Below are 10,558 nucleotides of genomic sequence, written 5' to 3'. Positions count from 1 at the left end.
CCTGGCTGACCGATGCCAGCCAGGAGCACACTGGGCAAGTCCGTGCTTCCTGCCTCTTTTATTCACTCAGCACGCATGTGGGAGGCACTAGCCATGCTGAGGGTGAAATAGCCGAGGGCAGAGGTGGGTGAGCCTTGACGTGTGGCGGCCTCCAGGGCCTCTGTTCTCCGGCATGCCCCCTCTGACCACTGCCTACACTTGTGGACAGCCAGGCTTGATGCCACACGGGCCTGAGGAGGTGGCACTGTGCCAGTGAAAGACTTCCAGCAAGTGGTGCTGTTGGCTCTGGTGCCCAGTGTTTCTGTGGTTGAGATATTTAGGTGTCTGGAAGATTAATACTGCAACAGGTTTGAAATAGACCTGTGAAGCACTTAGAAAGGAATAGAAAGAAATCATGACTGAATATGGGAGATGCCTTAGAACGTTTGTGGCTGCACATTAACATTGAGCCCCACTACGTAAGCTTTGTCCCCACAGGAATGGGTACCCACCACTCTCATGTGCTCAGTTCTCACATCTCTTGTGCCCACACCCGGCCAGCTGTACCCAAACACGCTGGTATCTTCCTGGAGCGCACCAGGATGAGCTCAGCAGCCTGGAACACCTATCTCTGAAAGTCTCCAAGGAACTGCTGGGCACAGCTGCCAGCTCAGCTGAGCCCCTGAGTGCAGGGCTAGGAGGGCACTGGAAGTCCAGGAGAGTCCATCAAGCAGTTTGGGAGCCACAGGTGCCAAGGTGGTCTGCCCCCTCCTGCCCACTTGCCCTATGGGATGGAAGGTCCAACAGAGCCCGCTGGAGGGTGAGAAGGTAGCAGTGTCTGGCTTTGGTTGAGTTTAGAGCAAGCACGACTGCAGCCTCTGGACTGAAGTGCTGCGTATGAATGGCTGTGTGCAAATTCTGCGTTATCAGGCGGCTGTGAGAGCTGGGGTACAGCTGGGTCTTGTTAAAAGAAAAAACAAGGTACTTCAGTTTTTCATTTCTTGGTATGTATGAAAATCATGCATTACTGTGTTTATAGAACTTTAAAATTGAAAAGCAAAACTAATGAAATCATTGTGGGGAGAGAAGTGCAGCATGCTTTTTCTTTGGGTAGAGAAGGAAAATCAACTGTGGCTCTGTTTCATGACTTTCCAAAGATTGTTATATTTGGGCCCAATTTGTTCTGCATTTCAGTGAATTGGAACAGTTTGCATTGGCTCTGATGCCCCTCACATCCCAGTGAACACAGTTCCTCTAAGGAGCAACCACCCCCCACAAAACATAGTCTGGGAAGTAACTTCCACCTCCAAAATCTTTCCTAAAGGTTTGTATCCATGTGAACTACCCAAGCACAGAATCAAATTTTCTTTTGGAGCATGTTAGCCTTCCACCCCCATGACAAAGCACTAAACCTACTTGGAAAGAGAAAAAGTTTGTTTCAGCTCATGGTTTCGCAGGGTTTCACCCACAGTCTCTCAGCCCTATTGCTCTGAGCCAATGGCAACGCAGGGCAGCTGGCCAGAGCGCGTGTAAATGAGGATGCCTACCTCGAGGCAGCCAGCAAGCAGACAGACAGAGAGCAGAGGGCGCCTTCCAAGAGCCTCTCCAGGCCACGCCCCCAGTGACCTCACTTCCTCCCACTAGGCCCGCCTCCTGAAGCTTCCATTGCCACCCAATAGTATCCAAGGGTGGGCACCAAACCTTGGGCCTTCAGGAAACATTCAAGATCCAAACTCCAAAGTACACAAGAACCATCTATGTATATAGACTTTCAGTCAAAGAAAAGCCCGTTTTCTGGCCTCATACTGAAGTACTCTCATTAAATCCACTCCAGCCAGAGAAGAATTTGCTATGCAACCAACAGGGCTTAAACTTCAGTGCCCCTCACCGCTTGTGATGTTTCCAGGACACAAGGCGAGATCCTGGTGATCTGGGTTCAGGTTGTGAATGTTTTTGAGTAAAATATACAAAACTAAGGAATTTTAGTTACAATCTGCCTGGACTCCTCTCTACTTGTCCATTGCCCACTGCTGGAACCCAGCACCTGAGGCTAGGTAGAGAAATGAAGTTTGTTAGTGCACACTTGGGAAGCAGAAAGTTCAAGATGGACCAGCATCATCTCCTGGGCCTCTGGCAGGGGCTTGCGTGGCTCCAGGACAGTGTGGGGGATGGCCACATGGCAGGAAAAGGCTGGAGAAGCCCCCGGGTGGGGCAGGAAGCCTGAGCACCGGGTGGGGCAGGATCTCTCCTTTGTGGTGCGTGCTCTTGAGAGAACTAGCTGGAGTCCTCCGATAACCTTAGATCTCTCACTAGGCTCTGCCTCGTAAAGGTGCCACTTCCCCTTGTGCTGCCACAGGAGACCAAGCTTCTGGAACAGAGCCTTCGGGGATGAACCCAAACCGTCCCGCAGCTCTCCATTATCACGTCACAGACTGACCGAACACTCGTGGAGTGCTAGGTAAGGAGAACTGGCCTGAGCTCAGTGGGATGTACGCATGGAACCGTCACTTCTGTCATCGCTAGCCACCTCGTACCCAGACAGAGTCCAGCACAGCTCGTGCTACTACTACCCTCCACTGGCGCCATGGTAGGGCGGCCGGTCCAGGGGCCGTGCCGACATACAAGCGGGGCCCTGAGGCTCCTGCACCAGCAGTCACGTGTGGGAGACTCTCGCGGCTCTCAGACATGGTGCTGCAGTGCTGCATAGTGGCGGTAGGGCCATGCCCACCCTGCACCTTGCTCCTTGTGCAGTGCATTCTTCCTGCTCCTCTGCCAAGGAGCAGACCTCACGGCACCTCCCACCCGGGTGGGGCTTGGAGTTCAAGCTGTGAAGTGATGGATCCAGCTTCCCCTAGCTGAGTCATTGGTCTAGATCCAGGCTAAGGCAGCCAGACAGCTTTCAGTCCCATTCTAGTTCCGTGATATGAAGAGGCCAGAGGGTTCTCAGGAGTGCAAGTCTGTGAGAGAAGAGATGCCCAGGGGAGAGGCAGCTGCAGGCATCCGGTCCATGAGAGAAGGTGCCTCAGCCCACCCAGCCCCAAAGAGCGCCCAGACGGCTGCAGCTTCAGAAGTAACTACAGATGACAGCAGAACTACTCTGCAGAGCCCAGCCCAGCCCAGCCTGCAGGTGCACAGAGGCATGAGCAAACAGAAGAGCTGTCGCTGCAGCCGCTGAACTTGGGGATGGTTTGTTACGCAGCGGTGGATAACTGATACAGGCTCTTGAAGGTGCAAGCAGTGACTTGGATCTCATCCCTGCCTCAGCCACGGACACCTTTTGCTGTCAGGAATGGACTCAGCAAAACAGCACCAAAGGCTAGAAATGGGTGATACATTTTTCTTTCCTTCCTCCCTCCTTCCCTGCCTCCCTCCCTCCCTTCCCTCTTCTTCCTCCCTCTTTTCTACCCTCCCTTCTTTTTGTCTTTCCTTCCCTTTTTATTCCTACTTTTTCTATAGAAATGGCATAACTGAAAGTTTAAGTACATCCTTTCAAATGCAGTTTGAAAAGGTGTTTTGTAGGTTCCAGTAACAACTAAGATGCCACTGAGTCCTGATTTGGACCTGCCGGCAGAGGACCTTCTTTGTCATCCTCAACTCCATTTCGTAAAGAATACAGAGATCACTCAGACTTTTAAAAATGAACAGAAGAGGCAGACGCGGGGTGCGCAGCTGTACGGGCAGCAGAAGCAAGACGTGTGCAAGTTCAAACTCGGTGTAGGAAGAAGCTAAGTGCCCGAGACCCTGTGCCAAAAAAAAAACAAAATAAAAGTGATTTAAATTTTAAGATGCGGGGCCAGGAGATGGCTCAGTGGAATAAGCGCTTCCCTGGCAAGCACCAGGGCCTGAGTTCAATCCCCGGTTCCACCAAAAAAAAAAAAAAAAAAAAAAGAAGAAGTCCCAAATGAGCATGTTTCACAAATACATGGTCTAAATGCTTTGAAACTCTCAAGATTAGTTAAAGTAAAGGAAAAAAAATTGCTCTGAATTTTAAAACATCTTAAAGAGAAATGACCATTAGGTGGAATATGTGATGGTTGATTCACTCTAGAGCTGGGAAAAAAATCTTACTTTCTTGCTGATGTCACTGCAATCACCCTGAAACATGGGTAAGGTCTGTGGATCCCATAGTAAGTGCCCCCATGTTAAGGTGCCCTTTGAAAACTGTGCTATGGTTATGTAAAAGAATTTATTTTTCAAAGAAATATTGAAGTCCTTAAGGGAGGAGTATTATATCTACAGAGTACTCTCAAGTGGTTAAAAGCACATATATATAGTATCGTGTGTGCGTGCGTGTGTGTGTGTGTGTGTGTGTGTGTGTGTGTGTAGAACAGAATAACCAGACACAGGTAAAATGTTATCATTCCTACCCTGTTTATTATTTGTTGCATAAAACTTTGGTGAGAAAACTCAGGTTTCCTTTACTTTCTGAGCTTGAACCAGAAAGAACAGAGGCCTGGAGCTGGCGGGACTTGAGGTCCATCTCGCCACACCGTAGCTGTGGCCCAGACTCTGGGGACCTGAAGGGCACAACCAAGGTCACACTGCCCCTGGAGAGAAGCCGGGACAGGCTTGAGTCTGGGATGCCTGCTCTGCGCCTTCTCCTCCTCTGCCCTTCCTTGGTGAGGGCTTGGGGCTGCAGGGCCCTGGGTGCAAGGCAGGGCAGGGACAGTTGCAGAGCTGTCACAGCAGGCCTGCTGGCCTGCCGCTGGCCCGTCCTTTGGAGGGAACACAAGTCCTACTTGCTCACGGCAGGGCCAGTGCACACTGCGTCTCCTGCTCTCAACACTTTTGAACAACACAGCATTTTTACTTTTAAGTACAGAGCCACTGTTTTTAAAAGAAGCAATGAGGAAATCCAGAGAAAAGACTTGACAGTGACTCAGTAGAGCCAGGAGAAAGGAATAAACAAAGGAAGGAAAAGAAGGAGGAAGGGAAGGAAGGAGGGAGGGAGGGAGGGAGGGAAGGAGGGACGGAGGGAGGGAGGAAGAGGAAGGAAAGGAAAAGATGGGGAGGAAGGCGTGCTTCTTGCTACCGCAGCATGGGTTGTGCTTGTCTTCAGTCATGCGACATTCTAGTTCGTCCGCTGGAATCCTGTGTCAGGAAGCAGGAGCCTTCACTGGTGACACCCAGGAAGTCCAGGAGGTCTGAGAGGGAGGGCCATCCCCTAGACACTTGGAGGAGCTCGCTCCCTGGGACAACCTGCACTGTCATGACTCACATCACAAGCAGGTTCAGGGCTTCTTGCTGACAGTGAGAGAGTCACCTTCCTCAGCTGCGGCCCCCTGGCGGTGCCTGGCCCCAGCAGAGCTCCCTGACTTTCGGTAGGAAGGGAGGCAGCTGGATGGCTGGGAGGCTTTCCCTGCGTGGAAGCTGAAGGAGGGCTGCCTAAGAGCAGTGTGGGCGTGTCCTCTCTGTTTCTTTTCCTGCTCTGTTGGTAAAGACCCGGATTCGCTGCACTGGAAGTAATGCTCCTATTTCGCGCCTCGCCTTTGAGGTCTGCTTCCCTCTAAGGTGACTCCTAGTTCAAAGCCCTCACATCTTTCACACAGTGGAGAGCAGCAGCCTCAAGGTGTAGGCCGGCCGGGCTGCCAGTGGAGGTGTGGCCCTGTGGCGTGGCGCCTGGCATGCCCAGCAAGCCTGGAAAAGAACCCCAGCGCACCTTGGGTCCCTGTTCTCCTTGCACGCAGCGACAAAGGGGTACTTTATCACCATGCGTCTAACGAAGCAAAATCAGGGCAGGCACCTGGAAATCAGGAGTAGCACCGTGGGGCAACGAGGGTCGGAACCGAAGGGACTCAGGCTGCTCCCCTCTTGGGTCTGTGTCTGTGTGCGGCATGCATCGCTGGCGTCTCCACACGTCTGCCTCTAGCCCAAGCTCACCCTCTGTGCATGGTCCAGATGGTGGCGGCCATCGCTATGGGGGCAGCCCTGGCATAGGCTGGGGCCCTGAAGCAGCTGGATGTGGAGGGAGGTGGAACCTGAGGCTGCAGATGGAGTTCGGGGGCTGAATGGATTGTTCTGCAGAGCAGTGATTTTTACTGACTAACTGCAAGGCTTAGCACAATCCCAGGAATGACATTCTGCAGGTTAAGCAGACTCAGAAATTCTACAAACCATCTAGATTAGCCCCAGTGCACAATAAAACTCTGTTTACTGAACAGTGACAGACATGGAGCCGCTGGCACTTTCCCAAGGAGGAGAACAGGCAGTGAAAGGGAACGGACTGTGTTACAACCTGGAACCTAACCGACCCAAAGCCTCACGTACTGGTGGTACCTCTGGGAGATGGAGGAGATCTTAGGCAGTGAAATCAGGCAACCAGGGGCACAGCCTGAAGGCGGTGCGAGTGCTGCCGTCCTGTGTCCCAGTTGCCGGGAACAGAGTGGCTTCGCCCTCCACACACTGGCCCAGTATGGGCCGCCCCACCACGGGAAGGCAAGGGCAGCACAGACTGGAACCATGAGCCAAAACAAACCTTTCCTCCTTTTATATTGTTGATCTCAGATATTGTGTCACAGTCCCAGAAAGCTGACTAACAGTGAGGGAAAAAGAGAAACAAGTGGGCAGGAAAGAAGAGCAGAGAGAACGAAGGAAAGAATGGGAAAGGAGGGAACAAGGAGAGACAAAACTGAAGAAGAGAAGCCCCCTGGGTGTGCTGGGTACCACAGAGGAGCTGGGACGGGTCCGAGAAGGTCACTGTCGTTGGAAGCCACATGGGGACGCCACAGCACACAGAATGGCCAGCACCATGGCTCTTTAGAAGGTGTGTCTCGTTCTCACGTGGGCCCACTGGGTGGCTGTATTACTTTTCTCTACTTGCTGGGACAAATACCCGACACTCAAAATGAGGGAAGGAAAGGCTTATTTAGCTCACAGTTACTGGAGGTTTCAGGACACTGGAGGAGAGGCTGGGGCGCTGCCGTGTCCAGGATGACCCTCCCCACACCTCTCAGAAAGCACAGGCTGGCCAGTTTGACGGTTTGCGCTTCTCTGGCCCCGCCCCTCGGGCCCGTCCTGGTCCTCTGGCCCCGCCCCCTCAAGCCCCACCCTGATCCTTTGGCCCCGCCCCCTCAAGCCCCACCCTGATCCTTTGGCCCCGCCCTGGTCCTCAGGCCCCACCCCTCAAGCTACTCCTCCAACCGTGTCTGCCCCATAACTTACATGAGGCTTTGGGGGGACAAATAGACACAAACCGTAACAGTGTTTGCTGGAGACAGGCCAGTGATCTGCACCCCATCACTGCTGGAGACCCTCACTTGGGTCACCAAATGGAAGTCCTCATTCCTCGTCTTGGTTCTGATCTTGTGACTCAAAGCAATGGAGGTCTCAAAACCTCATTGAAGAACTTGCAGCTTCTCAAAACCCAGGCCTGGGAGGCTGGAAGGAGCCTCCGGTCCCTGGTTTAAATATTGCCAAGTTGAGAGCCAGTGCTGCTGGGTGGCCCCCCAGGGGCGACCCCCAAGCCTCCTGTCCCACACCTGACTCCTGGCCCAGTGAGCTCCCCTTCCCTCCCCCACCCTTTCTTCAAAAAGTCCCCTAAGAGAGCCCTCTTCTCAGGGCAGAGCCAAATCTGAAGATGAAAGGGACGAGGCTCAACATGGTTGGTTTTCAGGCTTCAGAGAGAAGAGGGGAATAATTTCAGAGGGTGTGGCCTCCCTGGTGCCTGAGATCAGCTCGGAAGAGTCTAGTGCTAGTTCCCCCAAAAGTACCACCATCACCCTCAGCGACAGTGAGGTCTTGAGCTCCTCCAGCAATGAGGATAACTGAGTTCCCATCAGGAAAGCCAATGTGACAAGCTTCTCCAGCGGGCTGAGCAGTGCACCATCTTTCTCTCCAGAGCCAGGAAGTGATGCTCAGGATGAGGACCAGAGCTCCCCCAAAGTGAACTGTAGCCATTCCCAGGAACTGTGAGGTCCCGAGCTCCTCCTCTGACGAGAACAGCTAAGTTTATCAAGAAAGCCAGCCTGACAAGGTCCTCCAGCAGAATAACCCAAGACAGCCAGCAGCTTCCCACAGCTCCAGCAGCTTCTCCAAACAGCTTCCCTACCAGTCTCCCAGCAGCTTCTCCGGTTCTGCCTCTTACGCTGCTGGCAACAGTCCTCAGGTGGGCCTCCCACGCCCAGCACCATGCTGGTTCAGTTCAGCTGGGTGTTGCAAGGTGACCACCAGCTGTGAATCCACCACAAATCTGCCCTCCAGCTCCTGGAAGGGAGGTCCAGCCTGTTCTAGAGCACACCCAGCTCTGCCGAGCAGAGTACTGGGGGGGGGCAGTTGCTGGTGTAATGCTGAGTCAGCCCTGCGGTGGGAAGGAAGGACAATTGAAGCCTCTCAGAGAAAATGGATCAGAGGCAGGGGAGCCTGAGAGGCTGGTGGTGGGGAGACCAGCGGCCCAGCCAGTCCCACAGCTGACTTCAGGGCCATCACTGCCCAGGCAGGATGCCCCAGGGGCTCGAGGGTCCTCACCCCGCCTCCCTCTTCCAAGTCCACTCGCAGTGATCCCTAGAGCTGATTGTGGTCCCTGCTGTGGCTCAAACACAGACACTGAGATGACGGGCTCTGCCTGTTACCATCAGCAATGCTGTGTATGCATGTGTGTGTGTGTGTGCATATGCATATTCATGTTTGTGTACACATGTGTGTATTTGTGTGTGCATGTGAGTATTCTTGCTTGTGTATGCAAGTGTATATGTGTATTTTTACAAGTATATATGTATATATTTTCTCATATGCATATACGCATTCATGTGCATACACATATATGTACACTTACAAGTTTGTGTTTGTACACATGTGTATTACATTTGCTCATGCGTCTTCATGCATGTGAGTATGTGTGTGCCTGGGTGTGTAAAGCGCCACCCCCTGACCCCTGCCCACTGGCCTAACGTTGCACTTACCACGTCTCAGCCCGGGTTGGTCTCCACCTGTGGTGGTGAGGACAGGGAGCAGACGCGGAGGCCGTGGCACAGTCCTGTCGCTGCAAGAGGAGCGGGAAGGGGCCAGTCCTGCTCTCTGCATGAGGCAGACCCTCGCGCTCCCGCAGGTGTGAGCATCCTGGCATCCTGACCCCCACACTGGCCCCGGCTTCTCTTCAGAAACCCAGCAGGAGTCTGAGAGCTAACTGGGTAGACTTGGGGCCAGCAGCACAAGCCAGAGCCCCTCCCGGGACCTGTCTTATAGGATTGAGATCAGCAGGGCAGATGGGTACAGGGCTGCTCCTTCCGGGGAGTGGAGGCCCTCGGCTGCAGGTCTCCTGGCTTCTGCATCTCCCTGCGACCTAAGTGCAGAGGACAGCGGATCCTGCAGGAGCACACCCTGGGTGTTGCCTGCACAGGGCATTAACAGGTTCACGGAAATGGGCGACCTGGACCGTGGGGAGCCAGAAGTCGGGGTTGCAAGGCGCTCTGCAGGAGGATGCACGCCTGGAGGGCTTCCTCGTGCCTTCAGTCAGGGCAGGAGGGCCCAGTGGGCAGTGCAGGAAGCCTGCAGCAAGGAAGACCGACCCCCCCCAGAGCCACCTCAAAGCCATTGTGGGTGGCTGGTCTTGTTGGGAAGTCACTTATAGAGGGAATGGAGAGAGGAACAAAATGAACAGGGAAGGGAAAGAAAGGGAGACAGGGAAAGGAATAGAAGAAAGCTAAAAGCAAACTCTGGGTGTACTCTCTTTCAAAGCCACTTTCCACAAGGCACTAGACCAGAGTCCCATGGGTACCAGGGCTTATGCACATCAGTGACAGTGCTTGGAGCCCCTCAGTGCCCCTGGCACAGAAGGGACTCCAAGAAGTGTGTGGACCTATTTTTATCTTTAGCTTTACTAAGTCTCCTCCCCTCTTTTGGCCAAATCCTTGATTCCCATTTAACATGGCTTTGGTTTAATACAATCCTAACACCTGAGTAAGGAGTGGGCGGGCAGGCAGGAGACAGACTCCTGAAAGCGTAAACCAAAGCCAGGATACCAGGATGTGCTCTCTGAAAAGCGGGATGACCAGATACTTGCAGGGAAGGTTTCCAGGCTCTGACAGCACAGAACAAGACCTGGAGAGAGGAGGAGCCCAACAAGGTGCACGCTGCTGACCCTAGCCGCTCGCCCACCCTGCTGGCTGGAGAGAGCTGGCCAGGGTGCGCAAGCACAGGGGACCTGGGTGGGGGGTGTCTGGGAGCACCAGATGGGAGGGGCTGGGGCTGCAAGTCTTGCTGAGATGAGATCTCTGTACAGGCAGAGAGCTGTAGGGCTTGGCAAAGGGGCCACCAGCCTGCCACAGGCCTGCTGGTGTGTTCCTGTGGCCATCCTGTGCAAGGGCAGGACAAGACGAGCCAAAGGCCACAGTGGACGCACACTCCCCCCCGTGCAGGCCCCGTGATGCCTTCTGATCCGGAGTGGACAGCTGGGTAGCTCCTGCTATGCCAGGTAGAGAGACTGCACGGTGCTGTCTGAACAGCAGGAACACTTTACACTGAAGTCTTCCTGGCCCAGCCAGCAAAGCTTAAAGCAAGCCACAAAAGGATCACATGATCAAATGGCATTCTGAACAAGCTCAGAAATCTTACAGTAACGTGAGGTCCCCGGCGCACCCCAAGG

This window comes from Octodon degus, unplaced genomic scaffold (genome assembly GCF_000260255.1).
Source record: "Octodon degus isolate 3935 unplaced genomic scaffold, OctDeg1.0 scaffold00075, whole genome shotgun sequence".
NCBI classification, from domain to species: Eukaryota; Metazoa; Chordata; class Mammalia; order Rodentia; family Octodontidae; genus Octodon; species Octodon degus.
This window is presented reverse-complemented; position numbering follows the sequence as displayed.